We start from the raw sequence: 17247 nt of genomic DNA on the forward strand, positions 1-17247 counted from the left end.
TTTCTAAAAACAATGTCATCAATGCAGTATCATCCATATTCGTGTTTTACATGAGGTTTTACTTATACAGACCCATGTTACAGTTTTTAGCTTTCATTCTCATAATATACATAACCTTCCACTTTCATGTGAAGCACTGTCATACCCTCTGCTAGTTAGACACCATGATATGCTTTCACCATTTCTATTCATTTCCGAAGGTTTGCAAATAACCTTTTACCAGTTCTATGCAGATTAAGCCTTAACTTTCCATTCTCTGCCCTCCTTCTATTTTCTGTTGACCTATATTCTAATTATTCATTCCATGAGTTTACCCAATATTTTTAGTTCATAATAGCACAATAATACAGCACTTGTCCTTTTTTATCTGGCTTGTTTCACTTGACATGATGTCCTCAAGACTCATCTATGTTGTCATATTCTTCACATCTTCATTTCTTCTTACAACTGAATAATATTCCATTGTATGTATACAGCACAATTTGTTTATACATTCCTCAGTTGATGGACATCTGGATTATTTCCAACTTTTGTCTTGGTCATTGTTTAAATGGGTTGAGTTTTTAATTTTGAGGTGTAGGATTTCTTAATATATGCTGGATATTAGAACCTTATTGGATAAATGGTTCCCAAATATTTCCCCCATTGGGTAGGCTGCCCTTTCACTTTCTTGACAATCTCCTTTGAAATGCAAAAGTTTTTAATTATGAGGAGGTGCAATTTATCTGTATTTTCTTTCATTGCTCACACTTTGGGTTTAAAATTTATGAAGTCATTTCCTACTACAAGATCAAATAGATGTTTCCCTACATTATTTTATTGAAGCTTTATGGTCTTAACGCATATATTTGATCCATCTTCAGTTAATTTTTGTATAGGGTGTGAGATGGAGATACAATCTCATTCTTTTGGATATGGCTATCTGGTTATCCAAGCACCATTTTTTGAAGAGGCCATTCTGGTCCAGCTGAGTGGGCTTAATGGCCTTATCGACTGTCAAGAGGATCTGTAACAAAACTCAAAATTCAGTCCTACTTTAAAGTCAGGTAGCATGATTCCTACAATTCCATTTTTCGTTGGCTCTTCAGAGTCCCTTGCCCTTTGAAATAAATTTTATAATTACCTTTCCCAATTCAGTAAAAAATGCTGTTGTAATTTTTATTGACATTGCATTGAATCTTTAAATCAATTTGGGTAGGACAGACATCTTGATGATGTTTAGTCTTCTGATCTATGAATACAGAATATTCTTTCATTTATTTAAGTCTTTTTAAATTTTCTTTAACCATGTTGTACAATTTCCTTTGCACAAGTTCTTTACATCTTTAGTTAAGTTTATCCCTAGATATTTGATTCTTTTAGTTGCTATTGTGAAAGGAATTTTGTTCTTGATTTCTCCCTCAGATTGCTCATTATTGGTGTACAGAAATGCTACTGATTTTTGTATGTGGATCTTATATTCTGCCACTTTATCAAACTTGTCTATCAGTTCTGGAAGCTTTGTTATAGATTTTTCAGGTTTTTCTATGTACAGGAGCATGCCATCTACAAATAGTGAGATTTTTACTTCTTCTTTTCCAATTTGGATGTCTTTTATTACTTTTTCTTGCCTAAGTGTGATAGCAAGCACTTCTAACAAAATGGTAAATAATATCAGTTACAGTTAGACATCTTTGTCTTGTTCTGGATCTTAGAGGGAAAGACTTTATCATTTTACAATTGAATATGTTGTTAGCTGTGGGTTTTTCATAGATACCCTTTATCATTTTGAGGAATTTTCCTTCTATTTATATCTTTTAAAATGCCTGTATGTAGAAAGGATGCTTTATTTTATCAGATGAGTTTTCTGCATCAATAGAGATGATCATATGATTTTTTCTTTCAATCTCTTAACGTGGTTTATTACGTGGATTGGTTTTCTTATGTTAAACGATGAACAATCCTTGCATACAAGGAATGAAAACCACTTCATCATAGTATATAATTCATTTGATATATTGTTGGATACAATTAGCAAGTATTTTCTTGAGAATTTTAGTTTTCTTTTCCTGTGTCATCTTTATATGGATTTGGTATTAAGGTTTTATAATTTAAATTTTGATAATAGCTATCTTCAATTATCTGTTTGCAAAATTCCTGAAAATTTAACAATCCACTCATGAGACACAGTATGGGCCAACCCCAGCTAATGCCTGTCAGTAGTAACTTTTCAGATGTTCATTTCAATAGGGGGCATTAAGAAAACATAAAAACACAATACCATCAGGCATGTGAAATAAGGAAAAAGGAACATAAAGTAGAAATTCTGGTTACAGGATAGTTGATAAGAAATAAATTGCCTGTTTGTTAATATTTCTTAGAATTGCCTGATATAGCAACTTGGAATAGGAGCTATTCTCATTGGTAATCTAAGTATGTCATTCATGTATAAACTTCATTTAAAATTTTTTTATTGAAGTATATCATTCATACATGAACACACATAAACAATAAGTGTATAATAAAGATTGCAAATTTACAAAATAAACATACATAACATCACACAGGGGTCTCATACATCACCCCTCCACCAACTCTTTGCAATTGGTGTGAAACATTTGTTACAAACCATGCAAGAACATCATCATCAAAATATTTCTACCGACTATATTCCTCATCTTACATTTGGTATAGTTTTCCCCCAACCCCTACTATTTTTTAATGTAATTTTGTTACAGTTATTGTGACCTTGCAAAACAATCATATAAATTGTCGATTTCCCATACAACTCCACATCCCGGTGGAAAGTTTGCTACAGATTATGAGATAATATCATCAGACTATTACCACCAATCATGGTCCATAGCATACATTTGGCACACTTTTTCCATTGCCTCCATTATCAACACAGTATAGCTTAGCATTGATACATGCTAATCCAGTAATCCACAATGCAAAATGAATTTAATATCAAAGTTATATCAGATTTTAATATTAAGGTAATGTTACAACTCAGTATTTCTTCTTTGATTAATTTTTCATAAACAAGTATTAAACCCCAACTTATTTTTAATATGTTAAGTATACTTCTAAGAATTCAGTTTTCTTCAAAAATTGTAAGAAAAACACCATTGTTTTGAAACTTAGGATATCTTCACATATATCAGAGGTTAGTTTCTTTCAAAATTCTACTACTAAGATTAATGTACATATGAGTAAGTAGGGGAAAATTTGGCCAGATAATGGCATATATAACAGTATTGTTTAAATAATTAAGAATAACCATTTCATTATTATGCAGTCCTTTGCATAAGTAATTTTCAGATTTCTAAAATAAATTGAGATGTATAATCATTATGAGTTAATAATGGTTGATATAAATGTAGAATTTCTTATTTGCAGTGGTTTATGCTTTTTCAAGTGAATAATAAATGCAGTTTTCTAGCTTGAAATTTAAATTAAATAAATGTCAAGTATTAACTTTGTATGCTTCTAATTTTAAGTTATACATTGAAACCTAACACAAGAAGAATGTATAACTTTAATAAAATGTTTACTTGTTTAAAAGCAACATATAGGCATACATACAGAAAATAAAAAGTTTCCTCATAGAATTTGTGTAATATTTAAATGAAATGCAACCCACAAATTTTTTAACAACAGAGAACAATAGTTTTTATTAATGGTGTTTACAGTATGAAGCTATCCTAAAGAAATAATCTGAGATATGATAAAGATTTCTGTGTGATAAATGTGAGATAGCTTTATCACAAAGAATATGACAAGTAACAAATATAATTTAAGAAAATGGTTAAAAATAAATTATGGAACATACAAAGATTATTATACAGTTAATAATATTATCTTTGGAAACATTTAATTCTTTGGTCATGTTCATGCTGTGTGACTAAATAGAAAAAATATATAAAAATAGTATAGAAACAGTTATATAAATAAAAACTCAAATATATAAGACTAAGAGGAAATGTTAAATGCTATCATTGGTTATTTTTGATAATCAATAGTATTATGATTATGGATGTTTATTTTTTCTTTTTTCATTACAACTGTTGAATTTCCCCAATTCTCTATAATTGATATTTGTTAATCTTTTGTTAAGAAAATAAGCTATATCCACATATAAATTTTTTGCTGGAATTTTGATGTCTGCATATATTGGGGGGAAAAGTGGCATTTCTCCTAATACCCAGTTATGATTTTTATTATTTTATGTCACAATATATTAAACTTAAAGTATTCATGTTAAAAATAAATGATTAAAACTAAATTCTGAATATTACTGGTAATAACACCATGGAATCTTTTCATAGAATATTCTCTTTAAATTAATAGTCAACTGATTGTACTGCATGAAAATTTCCTCTTGCAATTTTTACCAAATACACTATTCTGCTTTACTTTCTGCTTTAAGCACTACTACTAATTTTCTATGATAAGAACGTTACTGGACTTAATATTTTATTTCTCTCAAATTCAAGCAAATTGTTATAAAAATTCCAGTGAAAATCCAAAAAGGAATTAGCATAAGTAAAACACATTTAAAAAATAAGTCCTTATCTCCAATAATGTGCCAATAATGAGTTCTGGTACATAGATCTGGTACATCTGGTGCATCATTTTGTCCAACAAGGGGCATATTTCTGTCAGTTGGTGCCAGTTATTGGCTCATGAACTTTATTTTTCCTCCACATAGTCTCTCATCCTCTGGGAGGCCAGACGGTGCTTCTTCACACCATAGTAATTTTGTAACCAAAACATTAACAGATGTGTTTTAGTCCACCAAATTGTATTTAGGCAATTGCTAACCTTCTAATATATTGCAATATAGCCTTAATGTATGTTAAACTTTTTAAATGGCCAGAAACAAATATCCGCAACTGATTTGACTCAATGAACTGTAACCCAAATGGCTTGTTTCTTTGATGATGATGCTGTTTTTTCAAACTTCATAATATTTAGCTTGTAACTGGCCCTCCTTGTATCACCTTATATTGTTTTGCACCCCTGAAGTCTAATACTTCTGTGTGTAACCCTCAATGGTATTAATAAAGTAACCTGTGTCAGCCCAGAAATGACCAAGCCGGTTATAGTAATAGTTACTTGCTATATGGGCAATGGCCTAAACCTTAAGCTTCAAGTGAACTAAGCATGTAATCAATTTGTATGTACAGATACTGGACTATCTCTAAACTTATCACCTTTTTTTTTTTTCTTTTGGTGTGTAGTTTTTTTTCTGTTTTTTTTTTTTCCAAATTCTACTCAATTTATTCATTTTTTAAAAAGATATTACATTAAAAAAAAAAGAGGTCCCCATTCGCCCCCACCACCCCTACCCCACCACTCCCCGCACAGTAACACTCTCCCCCATCATCATGTCACATCCACTGCGTCTGGTGAGTACATCTCCAGGCATCGCTGCACCCCATGTCCCGTGTTCCACACCATAGCCCACACTTTCCCACGTTCCATCCAGTGGGCCATGGGAGGACATACAACATCCGGAAATTGTCCCTGGGGCAATTCCAACCCAAGACAACTCCAAGTTCTGAGAATGCCTCCACATCTCTTCTCTTCCTCCCATTCCCCACACCCAGCAGCCACCATGGCCACTTTTTCCACATCAATGCCACATTTTCTCGATTATTAACCACAGTAGTTCATGAATAGAATATCATTAAGTCCACTCTGATCCTTATTGTATTCCTCCTTCTTGTGGACCTTGGCTTGGTTGTATCCATTCCACATCTATGTTAAGAGGGGGTTTAGATTCCACATGGATATTAGATGCAATCCTCCTGCTTTCAGTTGTAGGCACTCTAGGCTCCATGGTGTGGTGGTTGACATTCTTCAACTCCATGTTAGCTGAGTGGGGTAAGTCCAATAAATCAGAGTGTAGGAGCTGAAGTCTGTTGAGGCTCAGGGCCTGGCTATCATATTGTCAGTCCAGAGATTCAAATCCCCTAGATATATCTTAAGCTCCAGCACCAACTACAATTCCAGTAAAGTAGCATGAAAGGCTTGTGAAAAGAGATCCCATCTGAGTCCAGCTCCATCCCGCAGAAACACCAGCTCCAAAGAAGGGCCAACTGGCATGGCAGTGAACCCCATCTGTCATGACCATAGAACCTGTGGGTCTCTTTAGCCCTCAAAAGGACCAATATCTGGGGTTGTATCTACTTTATCTGTCTCCGAGACTCTGCTCAGGTGTGCATAAGGGCAATCCTTCTGACAACCTCCAGACTCTTTTTTTAGAAACTCATAGCCATATGAACTCATTTGTCTTTTCCATTTCCTCCTTACTTTAGGTCAAACAACATTTTTAACTCCTGCTATTATATGTAGACAGGGATATTCTGTTGGTCCACGTTGAACCTTTAATTTAAGGTCATTTTCTAGTTACGTCATCAGCTGGTACTTGGTAGTGATCCCTCGGTGCCAGGGAGGCTCATCCCCAGGTGTCATGTCTCACACTACGCGGGAAGGCATTGCATTTACATGCTGAGTTTGGCTTCGAGACTGGCCACATTTGAGTAACATGGAGGCTGTCAGGAGGGAACTCTTAGGTACAGTGCTGCTCTAGGCCTTGTTCTTATTTCAGGTGTATAGGCTCACAAGCATAGTCATTAGTATCAGGGGCTCACTGTTGGACCCTCATTCCTTCCTGGTCCTTACTGTTGCACCTGGGGGACTGCCACTGCTCCCCTAGGGACCACGACAGAGCCTCCCCAGCCAGTAACCCAGTACCTCCCCAACTGTTGTTTTTACTTGTTTCCACTATGAGTATATCCAAACATTTCCATGCACCCTGGACACATGCCCTGTATAACTCCCTGTCAACCATATATCGCCTGTCAATAACATCCCATACCAGTATTCCTCCGCTGCCATTGTTGAACCACTCTGTGATCCAAAACTTCCTGAAAAGTGAAGCCCAATATAATGTCAGGTTCTCTTACTAGTAAAATGGAATATAGTGATGAGTTTAAAGGTTAGATATAGAATACATATTGATTTGGAAAAATTCTACTTCCTATCTTTTTCTTTTCTTTTTTCCTAATTATTGAGCTTCTCTTCGCAAGAGCCCTAGATCACAGTAATTTGTATATACAATATACAGTACTCCCACACATCCACCATAAAACCTTTTCCCTTCCACAGCAATAATCTTTTAACTTATTCATATCATATTTACTGAAACTGATGTACAGACTCCGAGACAATAGCTTTCAAACAAGGTGACATCTGTACTTACATTGTGGTCCATACTTTAGGCTATACAGTTTTCTAAATTTTTTAGTTATCCTATGCTTTACATTATGGTTTACATTATTAGTCTGTCATCCCCTATATGTTTTTGGTGTAATATTACATGTTTTATATCCATCCTTGTGTACTCTCGTGAAACTCCTCTCTTGCCCCCACATTTACCTTGGTTCCATCCATTCAACATCCATTTTCCCCTCCCCTTGGGGCCCACAGCGACAGCCAATCTCCATTTCCCGAGGAGCCACGTCCAGAGATACTTGCAACAGTGTTCAGGGCCTGACTTGCTCAACTGCCCTAATGCCCTGGGAGCCACCCTTTCTCTCGAGAGATACAGTTCCCTCTATATGATGGCATTAGTCCTCCCCAGGATGTGGGTCCACCCCCACTCTCACTACGCGGGTCTCTACCCAATGGTACAACCCACCCTGGCAAAATGAGCACTCAGACATTCCCCAGGTGTCCATCCCACGTCAGACAATCCACTCCGAGCATAAACTTATCACCTTGAACTGCCCACTCACCATGCTCAAAAAGCCAATTTCTAGTCACACAACATATGAGTCAGTGTGATACCCATCTGACATGGTCCCCACTGTCGCACTGTTTTAGAACAGTAAGTGAATTTCAGGCTAAGATAAAGAGGATCATTAAATGAGGAATATATTCAAATATATATATATGAAATACCATATTTAAACATCTTATTTCAATGCCATAATAATAATAATAATTGATAAAATAGCCCCACTATCCACCTGGTTTCTCAATCTAGAAACTGAATGGCTATTCCTGATTAATCTCTTTCCTTCACACAGTAACCACACTACTATTTAACAGTAATAAATAAACAGTTGTTGAGTATTCCCTATATTTAGAACTTTCTTCCTCACTTGTCAAATCAATAAAAGTCATTATGCATAAACTGGAAATAATACATCTGTTGCAAGTATTAAAAACATGCCCTTAAAAGATGTCTTGGCATATAGCAGGAGTTCAATAAGTGTTAACTATTGTTTATATACTATTGTTAATATTTATATCATTATTATTACATCCCCAATTTATCCACTAACCTTCATCTTTACCACAACTAATTTACTTTAAAACTCTCTTGCCTATTTTCCGGAAATGGTCCCTTCTCTCAGCTTTTACGTGTGATTATACATCTTCCAAAAAGATACTTTTTTATGTTGGCACGCTAAAAATTCTTCTGGTTTCATTTTTTCAGTTAAAAAAAGTCACTGTTCATTTTTATTATTGTTCCCCTGTATGTGATGTGTCTTTGCACTTGGACTGTTTTTGAGATTTACACCTTATCTTTAGTTTCTAGCAATTTGTCTATGATATGCTAGCAGACAAACTCTAAGGTAATCTAATGATCCCCTGACTAGAGGTGTATATACATTTGTGTACTTGAGTTTGGGCAGATCTCTGATTTGCTTTAAAGCAAGAGTATGGAAAAGATGATGTGATGACACCCCCAAGATGAAGTTTGATGTTTATGCTACATGTAAGAGTACTGGGCTGTCATTTCTGGGATTGTTTTATGTTATAAATGACTCCATAATAGACTACAGCAAGAGAATCTCCTTGATGAAATTAGGTGCCAAATTGAAGAAGTCCAGATGCCAAGGCTATAAGCAGCCTTTAGATCTATCCACAGCTTCTAGAAGCTGAGGACTGCACACATCCGCTAGCCAGCAAAAATCCAGGGACCTCATTCAAAGAGCCACAGGCAAAAAAAATTCTGTCCATAATTTAAATGAGCTTGCAAGCAGCTTCTTCTCCAGGGAATCCCTTGATTGCAGGATATTGGTCATTCCCTGACTCCAGACCCACGGAAAATGAAATAATAAATATGTGTTGTTTTAAGATGCTAAATTTGTGGTATGCGTGGTTTCATGTGTGTTATCATCGATGTCCAGAAATGGCTTGAATTTAGTACAGTATTTTGATTATGAGCCACCCTGGTGAACCTTCAGGGGAAAAAAAGTCAAAGCAGACCATGTAATCTCCAATAAACTTGGAACTCATATTATCTCTCTCACTTCTTCTTATTCCCATTCATTTATTTACATCATTACATTCTTTATATTATTTCATTACAAGTGAACTAGAGCTACCTGAAAATTTATCAGAACACATATTTATATATATTTGTGCCCATCCTTAAATTGCACTAAGTAGAAGATATTATGCATGCAAGCTGCTAATACTATGAAAAAACAATAAATATATTTTTCCTGCATCACATTGAGAAGCAAGTGATGTTTGTCAATATTGATTCCAAAGATTTAATTCAAACTTCTTATAAATAGGAGAATGTAATGTTCATAGATGGGTAAATCTTCTAGAATAAGATTATACAGAAAATGGCAATACACATATATATGTGTCCTCTACCTCTATATCTGTGATGAACTTGCATTAAAGCCACATTTCATTCTTCTAAAAAACTCAAAACTAAGATATTTTACATTAAATTTTTCATTTAATTTTATTTTCCATTAAAAGGTCATGGCTTCTTTTAAATAATTTGAATTCCTAAGAAATCTAATTTTAAAATCTTCAACACAATAAAATATATGTACATATATAAATTTATTTTGCTTGGTACCATGTCAAATGTTTGTTTTCCACTATGTGATTATCCACCTATTAAATTTTGTTGATTGCTTCTCAGATTTCTCACCTTTTAATTTTTCAATGGATCCTGTAGATTGTGTAGCTTGACTGTAAATGAGTGTGTCATTCAGTAAATCTAATATATTAAAGCCTCCACCCCCCACCCCCGTTTTTATTCTTTGTTCAGTTTTTCACCACCTGACTAGTAGGATTATTTTTAGTTTTAAGCTCAGTTATTTCACTCATCATTGGATTACTAAAATTATATCTCACCTCCCTCTACTTCAATAGATAGATGATAGAAAACAATGGATGATAGAATAAAATAAATAGGTAGATAGATAGGTAGGTAGGTAGATAGATAGATAAAATAAATTTACATCTTTTTACCTCAATCTCTTTCTCACTAACTTCTTATTCAACCTAGTGTCTACATTTAAGCCATAATATCTTTATCCATTTTCCAGGGTCTTAAATTGTATTGCCTTTAATTCGACTCACAAAACTATTCTTAGGTTTGAAACTCTTTTTTTTTTCTTTTACCCCACTTTCATTTTGCCATTTCTCATCAGAATAACCCCAACTGATCTTACAGTTCTTAACATAAATGTATTTTTTATTCTCTAGAAAACATTACCTGTCATTCCAGGACTGGATTTTATGTCCCCTTTCTACTCCATTGTTATTGCTCACTGATCTTTATGACTGCCATTCACGAAATTTTTGGATTGTTCAGAGCCTTATATCACCTATCTTGTTCACCTTTATGTTCGGTAAAACTAGAATTGTGGCTTGCTGAATTATATTTGTTGCACATTATGTGGTGGAAACTCTTTTATGCATAAAGTCTCCACACCAGCTCAAATATGCCGAATTGACCCATTAAAATAATTCAATGCTCATTTCTTAATATATCTTAATTTAGCAAAAGCCATTAAGAATAATACCCTATCCTGAATCTCAATGGAGTTGCAACATCTACTCTCCAGTTCATTAGACTCACCCAGGGCAACTAACAAGCAGACAATGATGGACAACCTCCAACCCAAGGAACCAAGAAAGTCTACAACTGCAATCAAGAGAGTACTATCCATCTGCCCTATGGGATTGAAACTTCCTCTCATTTAGAGGTGGAGTGGGCATCACCATCCCAGAATACTCAGGAGAGAAGAATGAACTATGGACCTAAGTAGACTTACTGGTATTCTATTATAGACTTATTGTGATTCTAACAATATAAGAACTTATATCACTGACGTGGAGACAGTGGCCACTGGAGGTTCTGAGGGCAGGGAGAGGGAAAAGCAGGTATAATATGGGTGCATTTGGGGGACTTGGGAGTTGTCTTGAATGACATTGCAATGACAGATATAGGCCATTATCAATCTTGCCATAACTTACAAAATTGTATGGGAGAGAATGTAAATGTAAGTGATAATCCATATTTAGTGGTAGTGCTCCAAAATGTGCTCATCAATTGTAATGAATGTACCACACTAATGAAGCATGTTGTTAATGTGGGAAAATGTGGGAGGGGCAGGGAGCAGAGCATATGGGAATCCTCTTTATTTTTTATGTAACATTTATGTAATCTAAGTATCTTTAAAAAATAAAAAATATTAATAAATAAAACACACACACACACGCAGATGAATAATGCCCTAGATATTGGAATCATTTTAAAACATCCATGGGCCTGTACAACATAAACAGTGAAGCCTAAGTTAAACTATCAACTATCGTTGATTAGTACAATTATAAAAATGGGCTCTCATCAATTGTAACAAAAGTATCACATTAATACAAGATGCTACTAATAAGGTAGTATATGTGAATCTTGTATTTTATGCATGATTTTTCTGTAAACCCACAACTTCTCTAATAACAAAAACAAGAACAACAACAACAATAATAAAAGAATACAAATACATGTCCTAGAATCAAAATACCTAGGTATGAAAATTAACTTCACCTCTTAAAACAGCATTGTATATTGTGCAATTACATTATTCTCCATATGCCTCTTTTCCATGATCTGTAAAATGAAGATAAACCGATTACATATAGCATGTTGTTGTTGTAAGGATTGAAAGAGATATTTGAGGCATGTAGAACTTGATCTGGTACATGGCAAAATGTTAGATATTATTAGTGTAATTGCTGCTAATCAATAACCAATAGCCTGGACATTTGAGAGCAAAATAAAGGTGAAAAATACAACCCTATCTATCTTCTTTGCTGGAATTCATAATAAATGATGGAGATAGACTTGCCCAATGAGTAATAGTGATACCAGGAATTTTGAAATTCTGCAGAAGTACAAATTTTATAGTGTAAAAGAGAGTTTAAATTGAATGAGAGTGGTTTGCAAAGCCTCTATGGAAGAAAGAGAGTATGAGTAATATACAGTAAAGAAATATAGAATAAGAGAATTTTTCCATTCTAAACTACTGGAAAAAATTGGATCAGGAGCATTAGTGGGACATGGGCCTTAACCATGGAGCAAATAGGACAGGTCTCTCTGAGTTATTGGGGAACTCATGCACACAAACAAGAGTGTGCCGATCTTGTTATTATTTCTTTGTCAAAGACATAATCATCGGTCGCTCGCCACAGAAATGGATCTTCTGAACAATGTTAATTTCATGGTGCCCTGAATGTGATCCCGTTTTCGTTAAAAATCATTTATTTATATTTTTATCATGTCAGGGTGCTTTTCATCTCTGGTGAAAATAAGTTCTGTTCATGTACAAAGTGGCAAGCTTCTTTCAGGAGTCAATAGCAGAGCTGTATCTTACACTGTTTTTCAAGAATTCTTGTCTTTTCTTACAGCTATGTAACTTTATCTCTGGTAAACAGACTGTAACAAATAATTGAAAATGTAACCTAACACAGAACGTCCCATGTACTCATTTATATATAAACACCATTGTATCCTTTTGTGTTAGAAATTTAGAGATAAGTTTTTTAAACACCCACTCTTTTTGTTATACTACATATCTAAATGCTTAATTACCTATCAATCCCTAAACTCCCCTATTTAAAGCATGCATATTCATATTGCACATTCAAAAACAATAATATTTAGGAAAGTCTATCAAAATATTAATTAATAAAAAATAAACTATTAGGGACCTGTGGAAATAACGTAACCAAAATTACTCTTACGTAATGGGAAAGCATCTAAAGCTGGGAGATATTTTCATTTTTTAACAAGTCAAGTAAGATAAAAAAAATATATGATTGAAAAACTAAAAACACATAATTAAAACAATAAAATATGCAAGTGGCCAATAAATGTATGGCAATGCCTAACCAAGATAACATTAAATTGTTGGCATTGCCTTAATAAAACTCAGATGTATTTTTCTTTGTATATATGTGTTTTCAATTTTATCACACAGCCTTTTCTTCTGTAATTATTCATACTACCTACCTGTGGTGCATGGCAATAAGCTCAGTGGTAAAAACTTTCATTTATTTATAACTTTTGTCAATTTCATTTGCTCTTACAGGAAAATATATTCTTTCTCTATTTCTCTCTCTCATTCTCCCTCCCGCACTTCCTCCCTTTCTCCCTTCCCCTCTGCTTCCATTCCTTCCTTCTTTTCCATGAAATTGTTTGAAAGCTCTTGGGAAATTTCTTAATACAATTAAAAATTACTTACAACATTATTAATACAACATAATTCATATAGTCTACCATAAATTTATGGAAATTAAAAACCTACGCATTTTAAAAAATATTTAGAATGATAGAATATCATTTCATAAAATAAACATAAAAAATGGTTCATCTCTCTATTTTTATACAGGCTACATAACCAACAATACAGTAATTATCTAACGCATGAAATTGTTCAGACAATTAAACGCTTATTCAACCTTAAATGTGAAAAGCAAGCTTTTCCAGGAAGTAGCAAACATTTTACTGAAACATTTTCCAAGCTTGAAATTACAATAAGTCATTAGCGTCTATTATACACAGTAATCTGCTTAATTGGTGCTTCTGTTTATATTTTCCTTTTTTGGAGGTAATCATACCACCATGCCTTAAAAAATCTGATATTCAAACATTTAAAACTACTGAAAGGAAAAATTGGCATCAGAGAACAGTCTTCTCAACTGCAAGCCATGGTATTTTACTTGACATATTTCACCTTCAAAAATACATGGTTTTAATCTGAACACATTATTAAATGATTTCAAATTTTAAAAGCAGTAAAATAGATACAGAGAACTAAAATGTAATTGGCATTACAACTTTAGGAAGTGATTTTTCCAGTATATATCTACAGCTGAATCTATATTTATTCAGATCTCTGGACTCTATTACTAAGACTTGAGAAATTCCTCTCCTGGCCAAAATCCTATACCTGATTCTGACCTTCGGCAATGAGCAAAATTTAATCTGACAGACCTCGAGGGCTTCAGCTGTCCTCCCCACACAGGCCTGGTACAGGGAGAGCGCATCCCCTCTAGGAAGGGAACTGTTCTCAGGGACTCAAATTCCCTGGCCTTCTATCACCTGCATTCCCAATCCAGGCCATCCACAGGGGCCTCTACTGAGACTTCCTTTGGGGCATGTGGGTGGGTAAATATCAAGGGAGCCAGCGCTTTTTCTTAGGGTTAGCATCTTATATACATACAATTATAGGACTGAAATAAATGATTAAAAACTTCACTATAACTTACATTTTGGCTTATTGTTTTCTTTTCTGTTTTCCACACCTAGAATCTCACTTAACTCCCTAAATTCACTCTTTTTTCTTTTTTTGAATAATAAATTTTCATTTAGGGATTGATGCTATGAAGAAAATAAAACAGAAGTGCTATGAAAATATAAAATATAGAGTGACTGTAACTGAGGGACAACTTTAGCCAAGGACCAAGGAAAATATTGTGTGTGATACCTGCTGAAATGAGATATTAATGGGACATAAAAGATTTCTTTTTAAAAATTTTTGTCCTAGTAAATGATATACAACCTAGAATTTCCACCTTTTACCTGCATTCAAATTTATGTCAGTGCTGTTAATTACATTCAAAATGTTGTGGTACTACCACTATGATCCATTACCAAAAGGTTTCCATTTCCCCAAATAAAAATTATTTTTACAGCTCAAGAATATTCTACTGTATTTATAGACTGCATTTTGTTTATTGATTCATAGTTGATGGACACTATCTTTTGGCAATTATGAATATTACAACTGTGAACATCAGTGTATAAATATCTGTTGGAGTCCCTGCTAAGATTATTCTGGGTATATACCTAGAACTGGGATTATGGGTTAAATAGCAAATCCGTTTAACCATTTGAGGAAAAGCCAAACTGTCTACTACAACAGATGTTCACACCAAGAATAAACAAGTGTTTCTATTTTTCATATCATCTATAACATTTTCTTACTTTCTGGTTTTGTGTTTGTTTCTTTTTAAATAGCAACAACTCTAGTAGGATGTAAAATGGTATCTCATTGTGGTTTTGATTTGCATTTTCTAATGGCTAATAAAGTTGAGCTTCACTTCAAGCAATTTTGGACATCTAAAAATGGTCTTCAGAGAAGACCATTCAAATATTTTAATCATTTTTTAATTGGTACGTTTCTCTTTTTGTTGTTGAATTGTAAGATTTCTTTAAATATTCTGGATATTAAGCACTTACTGGATATGTGGTTTCCAAATGTTTTCTCCCATTAGATATATTGCATTTATCATTATTTTTTGTTAAAGAAGTTGTGAGCTTACAGAAAAGTCATGCATAATGTGTGGAATTCGCATACATCACCTCTCCATTAACATCTTGCATTGTTTTAGGATGTTTCTTACATATCATTAGACCTGAATCTCTGGACTGTCCATGTGACAGCCATGCCCTGGGCCTCAGCAGACTTGTGGCTCCTACCCCCTGGTTTGTTGGACTTACCCTGGCCAGCTGACAGGGAGGTGAAGAGGGTCAACCACCACACCAGGGAGCCAAGTGGGCCTACAGCTGCAAGCAGGAGAATTGCATCCACCATCTATGTGGAATCTAAGACCCTCTTGATGTAGAGAGGGACTGGACATAACCATCCCAGAGTCCACAGGATGGAGGAAGAGAGTATGGATTAGAGTGGACTTACTGGTGTTCTGCTGGGGAACTATTGTGATTAGTAAGGGAAGAAATTGTAGTAGTGATGTGGAGAAAGTGGCCATGGTAGCTGCTGAGGGCAGGGAGTTGGAAGAAGAGATATAGTGTGGGGGCATTTTTGGAATTTGGAGTTGTCCTGGGTGGTGCTGCAGGGATGGATGCTGGACGTTGTGTGTCCTGCCATGGCCCACCGGGTGGACCGGGGAAGAGTGTGGACTACAATGTGGACAACTGTCCATGTGGTGCAGCGGTGCTCCAGAATGTTTTTGCCAGGTGCAGTGGATTTGCCGCAATGATGGAAGGGGTTGTTGATGTGGAAGGGGTGGGATGGGTGGGGTGGGGGGTATATGGGGACCTCATATTTTTTAAATGTAACATTAAAAGAAAATAAAGAAGAAAAAAAGAAAAAGAAAAAAAAGAAGAAAAAAAAAGAATATCATCAAAATATTACTACAAAATATGGTCCATAGCTTACATTTGGTATATTTTTCCATACACTCCCATATTATTAACACCATGTACTTGTATAGTATTAAATACATTTGTTACAGTTCATAAGAGGACACTTACATTTGTACTAACCATACTATATTCCACCGTCCCATGCTTTGTTCCATCTATCCAAAGTGTATACCCAGTGACTTCCATTTTCATCACAGAATTGTGCAGTCATTGCCTTGAGAAATCTTTTAATTTTTTCCTTAGGTCAAAAGAAGAAATCTCATGCCTATTGTATTAGTCAGCCAAATAGAAGCTGATGCAAAATACCAGAAATCTGTTGGCTTTTATAAAAAGATAATTATTTGGGATAGAAGCTCACAGTTACCAGGCCATAAAGAGTAAGTTACATCCCTACACTCTGTTGCCACATGTTGATGCAAGATGGCAGGCCATGTCTGCAAGAGTTCAGTCTTTCTCCTCCTCCCAAGACTCCATTGTCCCAGTGTATTCCAATCTCAGCTGGAGAATGGGACAAGTCTTATCTCTTTCCTGGGGCTAATTTCTCTCTGGGTTAATTTCTCTCTCTGGGCTCGCTGCTCTGCTCACTCCACAAGACCAGCTGTAAACAGTAAGGAAAATGGCTTCTCTCTCTTCCTGGGGCCTCTGCTGGGTCTAATGGAGCCTTCTCTCTTTCCTCATGTATCTGCTTCTCTGTGTGCTTACTTCACAGGCTCCAGCATCAAAACTCTGTCTTTCTCCTCTGCGACGTCATTTTCTCTGTG

Source organism: Dasypus novemcinctus, chromosome 1, assembly GCF_030445035.2.
Source record: "Dasypus novemcinctus isolate mDasNov1 chromosome 1, mDasNov1.1.hap2, whole genome shotgun sequence".
In the NCBI taxonomy this organism is placed as follows: Eukaryota; Metazoa; Chordata; class Mammalia; order Cingulata; family Dasypodidae; genus Dasypus; species Dasypus novemcinctus.